General features: G+C 38.8%; 1 protein-coding gene across 5 annotated transcripts in view; it reads right to left on the bottom strand.

Moving 5' to 3' along the window:
• Positions 1-673: 673 nt before the first annotated feature.
• Positions 674-14,530, bottom strand: part of CDK14 (cyclin dependent kinase 14) — a 321,875-nt gene continuing 308,018 nt past the window's right edge. For all 5 annotated transcript variants that reach the window (XM_061369041.1, XM_061369045.1, XM_061369046.1 and 2 more), the window contains one exon: positions 674-1,200. The gene's annotated coding sequence lies outside the window, so the exon portion shown is untranslated. The remainder of the gene's footprint in view (positions 1,201-14,530) is intronic.

Raw genomic sequence — 14,530 nt, 5'->3', positions numbered from 1 at the left:
ATTTTATCACACCCCTGAACACAATGTTCTCCTCAGCCAAACTGTAGCAGGGGCTTCCTTTTCTAAAATCACACAACTTACATTTCTTGAAAAGTTTGCATTTGAATGATTCATTCAGAAAAGCTATTAACAACAGTAGCTGGTACTGCCTTCCAATCAGCTCAGAATACCTACAGAAAATAACTTGAACGGTGCTTTGGTGTGGAACAGCAAACAGTTTGGGAAAGGAAAATCCTCCATTTTGCTTTGCATGTGGCAAAGTAATAGCTAGATTTAATGGCTCATTCAACAGAAGTTTTTCTGTACCTTAGTATCTGCCTTGAATTAAACAGAACAGTTTCATCATCTCTGCTTTCAAGAAAACATTCCAAAAGGTAAACAGTGTGAGGAAAAACACAGAGATGTTAGCCAAGACCCATAAAAGAAAGAAATATTCTTGAAGGGAATAAAACCATCAAGAGTTCATTGTATATCTGTCAGCTGCGTACATGTCATCATTTTTGCTTTGTCCTTCTCACGGGCCTATTTTGAAAACTGGCATGCTACATAGCCTAAGCAGAGTAACCAAATTCAGAGTACTGCAGTAAACATGCAATTATTGCCATGTTTTTAAAATGGATATGAATGGTCTGAGCAGATAATGAAAAAAGAAATAACCCAACAACACTTCAGGAACAGTTGCAAAGTGCTGTAATTGTCAGCTGATCAGACAAGCTGGGCTTGCTCTGGCAGAAATAGTCTTCCCATTGGTTGCAAAATACGCACAACTCCCAAAGAAAACAGTCCTTTATGCCACCACTGGCTTTTCTTGTACAGTCATTACTGAGGAAGTGTGAACACCAAATGTGTTGTCTTAATGTATTTAAGACATTGCTGGTGAAAGCATAAAAATCCTTACAAAGATGCAGAGCTGCAGTGGAAAATCAAACAAAATCAAACACAAAAGACTGAAAGAGTACATGCCATGTATCAGTAAGCAAAAGCTTAATCTTCACATAGTTCTTTGAAATCACAAGGTATCCAAATGCGTGCAAGGTTTTAAATAAATTGCAGGGAAAAAAACAGGGTCTTGCCAGCTTCCAATTTTCTTTTGAATGAAATCCACCATAGAGAAAGAAAGGAAACAGGCCATGGTTCCTTCCTGGTGTCGGCCTCCTCATTAGGTTTTTGTTTCCCTCCTCCAAACTGGTAAATTTAATCCTGTAAGGAAACAATATAAATTATAATAAGCCTCACAAAATACATTCCTTAATAATTTTTTACTTGGTAAAACATAAGTTAGTCCAAACCTGGTTGTGAAGACACCAACTCAGAGCAAAGGACAGACTTCTAGAGCACTTTAAAGCTGGTACCTCAAGAAAACTTAAACCACCAGTGTTTTCAGGGTGATTGCCTAAGTGAGAAGATATATTAATCCATATTCATGTATCTCTGTTCCAAGTGCTAATCTTTGGAGGTGCCATCAGCACTCACATTCTCCACGGAAATTATAGGCAGTCATAAACAGACAACTGGCTCTTCTCAAGGTGGTAACACCACATGAATGCAAAGGAAGGCTGCTACATGTTGGCACAGCTTCAGGAATTTGTAAGTCTTTTTGTCCCCATTGTCATGGAGTCCCTCATGATCACCTTCACAGCAATGCTTGCAACTAGTTCATGTTTCCTCATGGTTTCCTCAGGTTTGCTTCCCAAAAGTTATTTGAGGTACCTTGGGGTACATGGCAAACATTACTGCAGACTCAGCCAGGTTATGGGGCTCCTTGGTGTGCTGAGTTTAAACATCACCTTTATTTTGGTGTTTTTCTATTACTAGGCAGATAACTAAAGCCTCTCTTTCATATGCTAAAAATAACCACTATATCAATAGGTTCCCTTACACTGTATTTCACTTTACTGCTGATTCCTGTATGTATAGACTCAAAGCAGCAACTGGACTTGCAAGGAGGTACTGTGACGAGATTTACACAAAACAGAAGGCAGGCTGAGAGTGTGGGAAGTGTTACTTTAAAACAAAGCATTCAACAACTGCAAGAGCCAGGTGAAGGCTAAATGAAGGCTGGATGGACTGGAGCCATTGGAAAGATTATACAATTATCATATGTAACTCTTAATACCAAGTAGGATTCTATGCCAAGCAATAAAGTGAGACTGGCTGAGAATTCTGTACTTTTCTGAAGTTCAAAATCCATCTGGTTTACAAAGTTTTTCAAGACCAAGGATTGTAACTACAGACCTGCTACATTTTTTAAATGAAGTTGCAGGGAAACAGTCAAATATGGAGGAATTTTAGCACTTAAGAATGCTGAAATATTAATTGTGCATGGAACTGGCTTGTATTAGCATATCCTAAAACTATATAAATCAACCTGGATGCAGGTGCCAGTGAATCTAGTCTAGCCCTCATTTCAAAAGCAGGAGAAAAACAAGGCATGACTTCTGCACTGCAGTTTCAAGTGTAACATTTTAATTGTGGCTTTCATTAAAATAGTCTAATCTCAACACAAAATCTAACTTTCATCATTTTCACGGTTCCTGTCATGGTTCTTGAGAGCTCTTCTTCTGCCCCTTAAGCACCAGAATACCTGAAATGGATAAACAAAAGCCTGTTCTTAACGTGTGTCAGTATCTTGAGCCCTCCAGCAGCTTGGTCTGCCATCTATTGAGTCCTGCTTGGATTGTTTCCTAACTGCTCTGAGGTTTGTGTTGACTGTCTATTCCACATGAAAGTCCCACTTTCCTCACAGTCTGGGAGACTGGCTGAAGTCCCAGTAAACCTTGTTTCAAGGTGTATTAGGAAGAAGTTCTTCACTATGAGGGTGATGAGACACTGGAACAAGTTGCTCAGAGAAGCTGTGCATGCCCCATCCCTGAAGTGTTCAAGGCCACGCTGGAGGGGTCATTGAGCAACCTGGTGAAGTAGAAGGTGTTCCTGCCCAAGGCAGGGGGTTGGAACCATATGATCTTTTAAGGTCTCTTTCAACCCAAACCATGAATACATTAGAGTAGGTCCAATTAGTTTACCCTTCAAGAGCTTAAAAAGAAAAGCAATGTTTTGAACACACAGAGGTTCACAACTGCTCAGTGGTGAAATACTGTTGACAATATTCCCCAAATTCCACATTTCCCTTCATTCAAAAGCACTTTTTTAGGAATGACCTTTTTAAGAGCCGCAGCAGGGAAGTCTAAGATGGATAACGAAATAACTTCTTATAGAAAAGCCTCTGGATGGGGGTTTTGCAGGAGATACCAGATCGCTCCGATTTGAGAAAAACTGCAATTACATTACACAGAACTTTTCCTTTCTATCAGCAGACCTCAGGACACTTTCTAAGGGTGGTGAGCATCACACTTCTCCCAGGGCTGTGCTACAGTTTCCCAGTGACAATACATAAGGTTCACATCTGAATCCGTAATTCACTGAATGTTTGTTGATTCAAAGTGGAGTCAACAGGTGAAATCCCCTCCTTTGGCCTCAGAGTGCCCTCATGGAGCAATGGGGAACAGTGGTCTAACTATCCTGAGACACAGGAAGAAACTGAATACCAATATGCCAGTTCTCAGAGGAGTGCGGTAATCACTGTGCTGTGGTACAGCAGACCTTCTTCTCTTTGCTTTTGTTTCAGAGGAGACTCACATCAAATAGCATCCCTTGACTGGAGGAAGAGCAGGGTGTCTCTTTGTCCACAGCAGAAAATTCACAATAAAGCAAACATGAAATTTTAGACTGCTGTGAACCAATCTTGTTATTAAAAAACCACTGTTTCTTCAGTGAGGCTCTTGAACTGAAACGTCAGTTATTGACACAACCAAAACCTGAGGCAGGGCCCTCCACACAGTGCTGCCATTCTATTCCCAGATGGCTTAGTATTCCATGTTTGCATTTTTTAAGACATAATTTAGAAATATCCTTGCTAATACATTTTCCTGATCATACAAAGCCAAGTCCTGCCTGGTGACTTGGCAGATTGTGTTTATGGCCTCTGGTCACAGCTTTGCTTATAAAAGCATAAATTGTTAAATGGAATATTTACAAGTTGTGATTTCCCAAAAGCTAAATAGGGTTCTTTCAGAACTCCTTAAATAACCCAAACAAACAGAAAACAACAACAAAATCTGAAATGTAACAGACTGCTTTTAAAATGCGCTTGTACTTTTTAAACACAGGTCCAGGTACTTTTGTTTTCATGACATCTCTACTAAACCTGGTAGTTAATGATGTGCTTGAAATATCAAGTGACCTAAATCAAGTAACTCAATTGTATGTTTGTTATCTAGAAAAATCATCTGTTGCATACATCCTGTTTGTCCCAGATCCCAAGTGGGATAAAATAAGGTGTTAGCCCACTTTAAAAATGGCAGACACCAACTTCAGAATGCAGTAGCTCTTGATGTAACAGTGGTGCTAGGAAGGGATACTGAAGCTTGTAATTTAAACATTAATCATGCTCTCAAGACATGAGGCAGAGGAGGATGACTAAATCCCAAATATTTTTATTTTAATTAATAGAAGAATGTAATTTCCTGTAAAAATGCAGCTCACCAATTCAATACATGCTCCTTTTGGCAGCATCAGCATCCTTCTCTAGGTGCTTTTAATTTTTGCATAAATTATCACAGAGGGCGGAGCTGTGCTCCCGCAGAGTCCTTAGCATGCAAAGCACACTCACAGTGCAGGTCTATTTATGTGGCAGCTGATTTAGCATTATTGTAAGAGTATTCATTCTACAATGCCAGATTTAAAGTGAAAATATGAGCTGACAACTGGAGATACTGTATTCTCTCTGAGTTGAAACACGGGGGTATTTAAGATCATCACCAATATATTCATTCTGCTTCTCCCTCCACCACACATGCACACACCACATACGGTTTATTCTCTCTCTAAAAAAGGGTACTATTAACAGGTGATTTTTCCACACCTTTTATTCCTATCTGTGTTAGAGAAGCCATTTTAGAAAGCCAACCAAATATTATCAATACTGTTTGCATTCAGATAATATCTACATGCAACTCCTTGCTATAAATATTAATTAATTGGATCACCAGTACCCATAATGCAACTTTATTTTGACCTACATGCCCTATGAACTAGATATTTTTTGGATTCAATTTTCTTAAAACTAACTGTCAGCATCATGTGCTGGAAAAGATGAAAAATGAAAATGAGCGTTCCTGCTGTGCAGGTGAGTGACCTGTGGGAGACAGCTCTGCCTGCTAGGATTTTTACACGTACCATCAGACACAGACCAATTGATTAGATCATCTTATACCTGCCACCAACTAGGCTCAAGAGACTAATTAGAGAGAGTACTGCCTGCGCAGGCACCCCATTGACACCTAATTTGCTCAGCCAAAGCCTTTGGGGAGAATGTATTATCTCTGCAGCTGCACTTCATGCATTTCTGATTTGAGGCATAAGCAAGGAGTACTTCTTCACTCTTTTGAGCAAACTGAGTATATAAGCCCTTAAGTGCTAAATACAAGCAGACAAAATTGGCCATATATTATATCCTATAAATTCTTTTCCCCCTTCAAATATATATATATATTTATCATGCATACACATCTCACTTTGTATCCATCTGCATCTACAGTATATGCGCACAAACACAAACACACAAATAATGTGCTCATAGGAGCCTGAATGTGTGCGGAAAGCACAGGTAGATAAAGAAGTTTCTATATACATACACTTTAAAATATGCAACTGTCAAGTGTCACATACAGTGATCTCTTTTGCAGGGAAGTTTTAGTTCTATGAGATTTAGAGGAAGTGCAGTTGTTCTAATATATGAAAAATAGATGATCTGCAGTACTGTTAACTCAGGCTCTGCATTACCCCATGGACAAGGCTCAGTCGACTGCTGCCTGTAAGGTTGTTCTGCACATCTTCAGAGGTGTTAGTTCAAAGATTATTTCAGTATACAGCCTAACTTTGTTGAAAGCTTTTCTTCGATGGACTATACCTTGTTTGTGGTTTCTGAGGAATACTGTTCACTAAGGCTAAATATAAGATTACTAAAATTGCTTTCTGCTGGGCTTTATTTTTATTTAGTTATCCATGCCCCAAAATACACAGGAGAGGCAAGACTTAAGGCTGTCATTAAAAATTTATTTGGGAAGAAAAAAAAATTGACACTAGAAAAACTATGATTTTTATTTTTTTTACAAACTGAGAAAGGTTTGAAGAAAGTATTTTCTGCTATAGGCTGGTATGTGATTCCTGAACTCAAACACCTTGTAACACACAGGAAAATGGTGGATTTGCGTCACTTCTTCTAATGCAGCACTGAAACAAAATACCTGCTAGCCTGTGATGTCTACAAAGCAGCTTTCAGGAATTGAATAAAGCTGAATTACTAGAATTTAATTTCAGTTTGTGTCAATGCCTGTGCTGACATGGTCAGTTTATAGTGTAAGCTCGGTATCGTACACTGCCGTGACTAAAGAATTAAAGAAGCCTTGGCAATACACATGCAAGATACCTGCATGGCCAAAACATCAGATGCAACCTCCTTTGCAACTACACTATGAATGCAACTTCCAATCTTTTTCCTAGGATGGGGTGTAACTTAATAAAACATCCTCATATTGCTTCCCTCACAGGGACCAATTCACTTTACATTTCTTCAGCAATATTTAATCTCATTTAATGTTTAAATGACATCTCTGGATTATCTTGGCAATGGTTGGCTGCTAGTCTTTCACAGATGCAGCGCCGCATGGTATACTTACACATTATAATGACAACTACTGTCAGTCATTAAAAGTAAACCACATTTGACAAATTAGTATCAAAGGATTTATTGATTAATTTTTTTCCTGCTCTTTTCCTGTGTGTCTTAGTTACTGTGTTGGTATCCTTATATACACACTGGATTTGACAGACTCTATCTTCAGTGATGAGAACTGCTGTATATTCTCCACTGTTCTAACATATGAACCAGAATACAGATAACATATGGACATGTTCCTGTTTGAAGAATTCCTCTTCCCACAAAGAATTTTTCACAGATGGACTTTGCCTCTGAGCAGAGCACCACAACTCCAAATAAAGGGATCTGCCTGTAGGAGGTGACTGCAGTTTCAGGGAGGGGTGTGCAAGGAGATCACCCTATAAAGCGGGTGCTAGACAAGGACTGTAAACTAGTCAGAAAACAAAAAGGTAGATTAGTAACACAGTTATAACCTAAATGATTTTATGAGTACACATACATTAAATAAGTGAAATAACCTTTTAAGGGTGAGAGGTCTATGACATAGTGGATATGGAGCTGTAAAGCAGAAACCAAGATTTTGGATTCACTACTGAATGTGACCTCAGGCAAGTCACTTTTCCCCCTGTAACCTCTGTAACAGAAGGTCTGTTTTACATCCTAGGCTCTGGGTTTAGAGTGTCTTCCAAAATGAGTGCCCACTTTTAGCTGGAGCTACCAATGGGTCAAATTACATAAATACAGTTAAATTTAACAAACATGCAATATTAGAACAGCTGCAAACCTTTGGAGTTGTTGAAGTCCTTACTCGGACTGTGAATTTTCCAAGTTTTATCTTTAGGTACAAAAAAGCACAAATGTCCAAAATGAAAGTGCTATATATCACATAGGACTTTGTGAACATTCATCCAACAGTCCAGTGTGGGAGGCTGATTCTGAAGAGCCAAGACTTACCCTTAAATTATACACCAGGTGCTAAGTAGCATATATGCATATCAACAATTGCTAACCAACTGTGCATACTTTGCACACAGGTCTCTACAAATTTTATAAGTAAATCCTTCATAGTGGAAAGGAAGAAAAGGAACACAAGTCCTGATCTTCACTGTAATATATTTTATTCCTAATATTCACTTCCAATTGATAACACGATTGGTTTCACAGCTGATTTGTAGGTATGCTTTTAACTTTTCAGTGGCTATAGTAACTTCCAATTTGGTTTCCTCTGAGTCTTCCAGCAAAAATTCTTTCCTACCCTGGCTGCCCACAGCTGAAGTTTTCTCTTTGAGTTGAGAACAAAGCCTACAAAGCCTTTTTACAATTACCATTTGAATAAGGTTTCACATGAAAAATGGCCAGGACTGAATCTACTACATGTCTTCCAGAATAAAGCACAGGCCTCTGTGAGCGAGCCCTGGGAAAACTAATACTTCAGACGAAGATACTACAAAAGTAGCAGCGTTACTGAGCTCAATGTAGTTTGCAAGCAAAGCCATAGAAACCTGATTAAAAAAAAACCCAAAACTCAAGAAAAGCGAGGTGAAGATTTTGGTACATATCAAGACCAGAAAACTATTAGTGCCACTTGTTTGCAAGAACATGTTTCTCAAACCTGACAAACAGCCAAATCCTTACAATTTCTTATATCCTTCTCTTTGTTTTTTCCTTTTCCAAAGGCTTCAGGATTCAGTATGTTATTTATATTTTTAGTAGCTTAAAAGATTTGTCTCCTCTGAAATGGAATCCCTATAAAGGCATGAATTTTCACTTGTGATTTTATCAGTGGAAAAACAAAAGGGTGTAACTCAGAGATTTTCTAGATTCCAACATGCAAGAAACTCAAATAAGACCTCCCCTTTCTTTTTTCTTCTCTTTTCTTTCTTTTTTTTCCCCTTTTCCCTGATTAATGTGATGTGTCTAAACTGCTCTGTTTCTCACCCTGATAACTTGCAAAAAAGCCTGCCAAAGAGGAACTGACTGACTGTGAACTAGAGAACTGCTGTCTCCTGGATCTGTAATGAGAGAACCTAAATCTATGATTTTTGCCAATGTTTGACCCAATGGGATTCTTATCTCAGCTGCAGCACCAGCTCTTTACACTGAAACAGATAAGTAAATACTATGCCTGAGCAAAATTTGTAGATAACTTAATGAAAACATCGGGGGGGGGGGGGGGGGCGGAAGAGCCTATCAGTTATGTTTGCATATAACAGAACTCAGAAAAGGAATTATCTGTTGGAAGATGATCATAGAATCATGGAATGGTTTGCCTTGGAAAAGACCATATGATCATCTATTTCCAACACCCCTGCCATGGGCAGGGATTCCTCCCACTAGACCAGGTTGTTCAAAGCCCTGTCCACCCAGGCCTTGAACACTGCCAGGGATGGACCATGTTCAGCTGTTAATACTTCAGTTAACACGTTTGTTACTGGTTTGAGCCCCTCTCTGGAGAAAGGAGCACCAGAATAACTCTTCTTCCACATCACACTCTCTTCCTAAGCCAAACAGCCAAGGGCCTGGAGATTTGACTCCACGCAACTGGGTGCAAGTGAGCTGAGCTGTGGTACCCTTCCACCACTCATCTCTGTGACAGAGCCAGCTTCAGGAATTCCCACTCCTTATTTCCACCCTGCAACTTATGCACTTGTCTTTATAAAACTGTCTGTGGGACTCCCTGCACACTGGACTACTAGAAGTATCAGAAATGGGGTTATTTTAAATGCAAATCCTCTCAGTGATCCAGTTTACTTACAAGTAACTTACAAGTAGTTGCACCATCACAACTAATGGGATTGGAAACTGGTGAGGGCGCAAGAAAGGAGTGCCAGAATAGAGCTAGGCAGAAATTTATCATGCTATTTTTGCCTGCAAAGACAAAATCGTGGAATAACATACCTATTTTTCATCAACAGCACTTCCCCTGTGCATTACTTATAACAAAGCTTCACTTTCTAAAATCTGAAGCCACCTCCCAGCTCACAAATGCCTAATTATTTTCAGGTATCCAGAAACACAGTGAAATCTGCCTTAGCTGGCCACTTAGGGGAGAAGACAGAAGTTGTCACATAATGACCTACTAATTAAAAAGGAAGAAAACCAACTCAAAAGATCTGGGAATACCCGTAAGATTGCCTAATAAGGATAATCTCCTGTACATGTTTCAAGGGAGCAGCAAACAAGAGATGGCTGACAGCCCATGCCTTTGACTGGAAGTTCCTTGAATTTCTTTGGTTGATTTTAGTTTTTTTTAGCAATAAAAATATGTTGGCTTGCCAACGTATCAAGGAGCTATTTAACAGTTTGTGAAGCTGCAAGTCATATTTAACCACAGTTCAGAGACTTCAGAAGGGGTTTAGGTCAGTATTTAGCTGTGAATGAAGAATACAACCCTAGAGTTCAGGGGGATCAGGTCAACAATGGCCTAATCCAAACACCACCAATTTACCGACTGCCAACCTCTGGACTAGTGGTCACTGATATTTAGCAGTTATTTAACTTATCAACTCAAACCTAAGGGTATTACCTCTGTCTGAAGCACAACAAGGGACCAGCCAAAAGCCAAACGAGATAATGTGCCAGACCATCTCCCTTCTCTCTGCCACATCTAACACAATAAGTAACTTCAGAGTACTTGGAAATCTATTCCTGGTTTTCCCTGTCATGGTTTTATCCCCGAATCAAAGTCTGCTGGAGAAAATGACAAATTATAAACTAAATGCCTGTCAGATGACTCATTAGCATTTACCTCCTCCCAAAAACTAGGCACTGCCTCATGCAAAGATTAAAGTATCCACAAGTACTTAAAAATAAGGCATTTTGTATACATGTGATTGTTACTATTAGCCAAGTTAGTCCTTGAAGATAAGTGCTCTTGGAACAAATTTAATGCTTCCAGTGTAATCAGTGCAAAGTAGCTATGGTATAGTCTTGAGATGGGTGTGGACCATTTTGCTCTTTGGCTTACAGGAACAAAGATTCCTTGGAACTTAAAGATACCTCTGCAAGGGATCATTACACTGTAAACTACCTAAGTTCCCACAGATAAATGCTAAACAGTAAGAAAACAAAGTGTGAATGTTTACCATTGCCAAAATCATTGCAATAGCCTGAAAGTACCTGTAGGTATCATGGAATTAAATTGGTTTATTTTTAGTTCTTCTTTGGAGAAAAGAGAATGAATGTTCTAATGAAGAAGGAATTAAAAACAGAGATGAGTAAAGTAAGAAAAAAAAAAAAGAATTCTCATATGTATTTTTATTTTGGTAGTTTTTTTTTTTTTTTTCTAAAGAGTACTTTTCAAACCAGCAAGGAATTCTTAATTAACCTGGAATGGAGAGTTAAGGATGCCTTTGTTTTAGCTTGACAGAAAAGACATCATTGCAGCTGCATTCTGGATAGAAGGGATCTTTCCCACAATTACAGTATATTGATTTAATGGCAAGTTTAAGGAATAGATGTATTTAAATTTTGGAATATACTTCCAAATAACATTATGTCCAAAGTTCTTAGGCTATGTGTGCACCTACACCACCAATGCCATACAATGGTACTGAGAGACATCCGGAAGTCTTTGGAGTTGACCTTTTCACACCTGAATTGTTTTCCAGCCCAACAGCTCTTAAGCCTAGAACAGGGCAGGGGAGAAAAAAATCCCAATGTAGGAAATGCAGTAGTGGCTTTTTGGGATATTGCTTGCCTCCATGCTCAATCCCATAGGCTCTGCTGCTATGCAGTCCCTTCACCTATACACCTCCCACTTTGGATTCTTGCTGAGAATCTGTCACATTAGAAATCGTTACTGGCAGCTTCAGACCAGCTGCTTTTCTCCTGTTCCATTTCAGTTCCATTTTTACATACAAAACCATGTGGAGCACTGAAACAGAAATATTTCCCAAGTGCAGTGTCTGTGGCATTAAGTGGAAAAAATGTTCCAGAATTAGCACCTCTATAGAGCATTGCTACAGCAATGAGGATATCCTATCTAGTATGTAGAGAGATCACAAAACAGCTCAGTGATTTTATATCTCAGAGCTCCCACTCTGGCTCTGGTAAGAACCTTTTACACACCTATGACTAAGATGTTCAAATATTAACGCTTGGTTTGGGAAATCCAACATGAGGTTGCTGTCATAGACAACTTCTTTTAGAAACCCTGCAGTATCCACACCCATTGAAAACCAGGCCTCCCTCAGCTATTACAGAGGCTTCCCCGTCTTTCTAATTGTTTTTTGAAAGACTTAAACGTTTTTAAAAAGCTCTCACACACTTGAGGGGCTTCATACACGTGGCGGACACAGTAGATGTCAAATCAGGTGCGACATACCATGCATTTTGTGGTATGCAAAGACAGGGATCATGGTAAGATGGAGAAGTAAGGCTTTTCTTACCGTGCCATAAGCATCAAATTTTTTTGTAACTGCAAGAAATACTTAATCTTGTTTTTTTAAGCTCCATTATAAATGTAAGTTTTTGCATAGCTCATTTAAATAGTTTAAATGACACAAGGTTAAGAACAGGAAAGCCTTTCACCAAAGGTAGTTAGTCCTTTCAAAGATTTCATATTATTTGAAGCTTACTTTCACTGCATTCTTTTACCTTGGCTGCTTCCCAAGTGGGTATAAGTTAATTAAATAGGATATTGACCCTTTAACCTTCCCTATAAACTGCATCTTTGCCGAACTCTATTTAAATAAATCAGATAAAAAAACAATCATGTAGCAGAATATGTATTTTCACAGCTGCGGAAAAAACAAACATGTCTCTTAAGCTTATTTGTAAGTACTTAGTAGTCAAAGCAACAGCCAAGACTCATGGATGATTTTAATTAAAATAAATCTGGGTGGGCACATAAATTAATTTGTGATGGCTTTTCTCAAACGGAAACTTCTCTAACGTTACTGAACAGCACTGCACTACAGTCAAGTCCTCGTTTGTTTGTGGCAGCTGAAGTTCAATCCACCTGATTAGCTTGTATTCGTTTTATGAGTCATGTAACATGTAGCTGGTCTCTACCAGAAATACCAAAGCTATGAGGCTGAAAACTGTTACAGGAAAGAAAAGAAAGAGCGAGCAGAGCAGATGGGAAGATAACAGTACAGAATACCCAGCACTTCTGTAACAGACATGCTCTGGGTCTAATTATCAAAAGAAGGTGAAATAGATACACCTGAACGCCGCGTTGCTCTCTACAGACAGCGTGACTTTCTGTATTATCTTTAGCCCTTTTCACCTTAGAATACAGGCTTCTGAGTATAAACACCACCTATTATCTCAGATTATTAGAACCTTTCAAAAAATGACAGTGCCTTTTACTTTGATCCAGAAACAAAATGTAATTTAGGTAAGAAGGATGCTAACAGTTATGGATGAAGAAAAGAGCAACTGGCTCACTTATACAGAATGAACAAAGCATTAAGCTACCTCTCTGTGCTCAAGTGATGTGTTCAGGTCTCCACACAGGCAGTGACAAAGACGCTGCCCCTGGAGCCTGAGCACTGATCACATCTCTTACTCCCAGCAGGGGCTTCATAAATTGAGTTCATCACAGAATGAAACCCTTCCAAAATGTAGGCCTTTGGTTTGATATATTAATAGACATATTATCTAACTGCCCTACTGGTGCATTATGTTCCAATTTTGCAGCCATTTGGTGATAAATTCATGCATATTCAAGAGCATTAGATTTTTATAATTGACTGGGACATATTTGCCTATTTCCTGGCACTTCTCTCAACCTCAACTAACTAACTAACTAACTAACTAACTAACTAACTAACTAACTAACTAACTAACCTTCTCTCATTGCTGAACTAACAGCAGGAAGATGACAACAACAGTCATGTCAGGCCTAAGAAACCCCCACCAAAGTGTGAGCAGAGAAGTACGGGCACAGGAAGGGAGCCAGACCTGTGCACCAGCTCCCATCTTCTGAGGGGCAGCTGATATCCTCATTACAAGTGCTCAGGGCTTTTTAACAGCATTATGTTTTGTCCACCTTTGTCAAACTACATTAAACAGGGGAGTTACCAAACACAAGCTATGATAACAAAGATTAATAGGAATAAACTCTTCCATTTTCTACACTGCATGGAAGTGGATCATATAACCCAAGCCAGGTTTCTCTGCCCCCTTCACTATTCCCAAACAAAAGTTTCCTAAGTAAGGTCCAGCAGTAGAGTGTACCCAAATTAAAAACCTCAAAGTGATAAAAAAAGGCACTGGAAATTCTGGCAATTACAATAAATAGTCTAAAGACACGTCAACAGCCTGTAACTCTCCCTCCTCAGAACATTTTTATTCCTACAAGTAATAACCGACAATAACAGCACTATAAACTCATAGAGATACATACTTTGTGCTTTGAAAGGGCTTTGCATAGACTTATTTTAATTATTTTCCTTATATAGTAAGTGGAGGATGAAAAAGAGATTTCTGAAATAAGAAATGTTATTGTTAACTCACTAATCAGAGCTGAGGGACTTAGGGGCAGTCTGGTTTCTGGAATATCTTTGAGCTTATTTTACAGAATTGACTAAGTTGGTGGTATCCCTGTCACATGGATTTCAATGCAAGGCACCAAAACTTCCTTTATGCAGAAGTACAATAGACAACACTGGATACTGAAATCATATCCTGGAAAATTTCAGCACACTAATATGTGAAACAGAAGATTTTTATTGATTTAAAGAAGTTAATTTTTCATTTGTAAATGCCTATTTATGAGGTGATTTGAGTTTAGAGTTGATGTATATCATACACACTATGTTATTTATTTTTCAAACATAAAAAACATATTCCTTCTGTTTTGAG

Source organism: Neopsephotus bourkii, unplaced genomic scaffold (assembly GCF_033783945.1).
Source record: "Neopsephotus bourkii isolate Nb327-2 ecotype Australia unplaced genomic scaffold, CSIRO-AGI_Nbou_v1 NB_1473, whole genome shotgun sequence".
NCBI classification, from domain to species: Eukaryota; Metazoa; Chordata; class Aves; order Psittaciformes; family Psittacidae; genus Neopsephotus; species Neopsephotus bourkii.
This window is presented reverse-complemented; position numbering and strand designations above follow the sequence as displayed.